At 42.5% G+C, this 2,869-nt stretch overlaps 1 pseudogene; it reads left to right on the forward strand.

Annotated features, from left to right (window-relative positions):
• The first annotated feature begins 1,188 nt into the window (after positions 1-1,188).
• Positions 1,189-2,325, forward strand: LOC141907798 (uncharacterized; annotated as a pseudogene).
• Positions 2,326-2,869: the final 544 nt, after the last annotated feature.

A 2,869-nucleotide genomic window follows, 5' to 3' on the forward strand; every position in this document is an offset into this window, starting at 1 on the left:
TCCTTCCATAGCGAAGGGAAAAATTCTGCATGAATTTGACCTAGGCCGTATTGCCGGTCCTTTCACCACACCTGTTCATAAAAATTATGTATGTAGCCCAATGGATATAATAGCAAAAAAGAATCTGGAAAATTTAGACTCATTCACGATCTGTCCTTTCCAGAGGGGTCCTCAGTAAACGACTTTATAGAGGACGATCATAAAAAAGTGTCATATGACAACATCGAATCCGTTATTTCACTAGTTCAATTATATGGGCGCGGGTGCCTTATGGCCAAAGCAGATATTCAAGACGCCTTTCGTTTAATACCCGTCCATCCAGACGATAATCATTTGTTGACGTTTACTTATAACAATATGTATTACTATGACCGTTGCCTGCCGATGGGTTGCGCATCATCCTGTCAATTATTTGAAGTATTCAGTTCAGCAATACAATGGATTCTATTGAATAAAAAGACGTTCAGCATATGTCCCACCTATTAGATGACTTTTTCTTTATCGGGAGGCCCATTTCTAATCAGTGTAACTTAGCTCTGCACTCATTTTTCGAAATTTGTACAGAAACCGGGATTCCCGTAAAACACGATAAGACTGTTCATCCCTGTACATGTTTAATAATATATGGTATTGAAATAGATTCAGACGCTATGGAAGCGCGTCTGCCATTAGATAAAGTGGAAAAAATTCGTGCCCAATTGTTGGACATTAAGTGCAAAAAGTCGGTGACGCTCAAGGAACTACAGTCACTGCTAGGCCTGCTCAATTTCGCTTGCAGCGTAATCATACCCGGTAGGGCGTTTCTACGGCGCCTCTGCGATCTGACTTGTGGAATATCCCGGCCACATCACAGAATTAGGCTAAATAACGAAGCGAGATCTGATTTAACCGCGTGGTGGTCTTTCGTAAACCATTTTAATGGTAAATCATGTTTCTTATATTCATCATGGACACCGTCTGACGCTATTCGTTTGTATAGTGATGCTGGGGGATCGAAAGGTTTTGCAGCTGTTTTCGGTTCTCGTTGGTTCTCGGGTGGCTGGCAACATGATATGCTTGACCACCACATCACGATAAAAAGAATTCTTTCCCATAGTATTAGCGTTAGAAATATGGGGCGGTAACCTAAGAAACCATAAAATACTTTTTATGACCGACACGGCAGCTGTCGCACATATCATTAACAAAATGACCTCTACTGATAAGGTCATTATGCGTCTGGTCAGACGTTTTGGTGCTGGTAGCAATGAAGTATAATGTATTTATTCGGAGCGAGCATATTGCAGGGTACACTAATGTGATCAGTGACAAGTTGTCCCGTTTCTGTTTTCAGGAGGCCAGGCAGTATGCACCGTGGCTGAACAGACTGCCAACTCCTATACCACCGGCCAGCTACAGAATATAGTGCAATTTCTTTTCACCAGGTCCGTCGCTCCTTCCACCAGGGCTGCATATCGTCGCGCGGTTGAGCATTTTCAGAGATTTTTGGTGAACGTCGGCCACCAGGAGCCCTTCTTTCCCTCTTCCGAAGATACTATATCGAAATATATAGCGCATCTGTTTCTGTCAGGTTACAGCAGTCCCTCTATTTTTTCATACATTTCGGCAATTAGCTTTTACCATTAATCGGCTCGCCTACCTAACCCCACTGCATCTTTCTTTATAAGAAAAATCCTAAAAGGCGTCGCAAATTCCATCCCGAGCAGCCCTGACGCCCGTTTACCCATTACAATAGATATTTTGACTCGGTTGGTTGCCGCGATACCCGTCGTAATGGGCGAGGGCTTCGACGGTATCTTGCTCAAGTCTATGTTCGTCTTGTGTTTTCATGCATTTTTGCGGGTCGGCGAGATATCGGTTAAGTCTAGTGGCCATGCGACTAAGGTATTACAAAAACATCAGGTCACCTTGTTCCATGGTCCTAATTCAAAGCCGATGTTACGCGTCTGCATCACGGACTACAAGCATAGTGACTTGATACCAAAACCATTGCTGTTGCCAAAGCATTCAAACCCATCCGTTTGTCCGGTCACAATTATATCTCATTACCTCCATGTGAGCAAGCATACGTCCGGTCCATTTTTTTCAATTTCGAGATGGTGCAGCTGTATCGTATGTTTTTTTTGCAAAATCGCTAAAAAGTTGATATCATTTCTCGGCCTGCCAGTGGCCAGCAATACATCGCATAGCTTTCGGATTGGCGCCGCAACCAATGCCGCAACGAACGGGGTCCCCGAGCCAGTCATTCGAGAGTTAGGACGATGGAAGTCAGACGCTTTCAAACGATACATTAGAATCAGTCCGGCCGGGACGGGACAACACTAATGACGCATTGACGCAATTTTAAATGCTAAAACTTTATTTTTGAGGGCCAAATTTTGTCTGTCTCACGTCGTTACCTTGCTTTTGTATTAAATAACGATTTTCCAAAGTAATTTGATAGCTTTGAGGATGTTAGTCTGCCTCCCTGTGCACGTATCGGTTTTTGCCGTATGTACTTAACTACGTATGTACACTTATATGTACATAACCCTAGTATATGTTAGTTTATATCTTATATATGACATCTAATGCTTTTAATTTTAACGAATGATATTAGTTTCAATTTGAATTCATACGTTTTTTGGAGAGCCAGAATATTTCCCTGCCTCCACGGGTTATTCAAAATCGTATCGTAACGTCTTACTCAAATACGGTTCATAATATTTGCTTGATCATAATGTTTGGTTGAGGGCCAGATGTTGTCTGCTTCACCATCCAATGCTAAAACTCAATTTACACACGTATCATTCGTAAGAGGGCCAGATGTTGTCTGCCTCGTATGTCTATGTTACAGACTTACCCCTCTCTTGAGATATGGAAACGACCT

This window comes from Tubulanus polymorphus, chromosome 6 (genome assembly GCF_964204645.1).
Source record: "Tubulanus polymorphus chromosome 6, tnTubPoly1.2, whole genome shotgun sequence".
In the NCBI taxonomy this organism is placed as follows: Eukaryota; Metazoa; Nemertea; class Palaeonemertea; order Tubulaniformes; family Tubulanidae; genus Tubulanus; species Tubulanus polymorphus.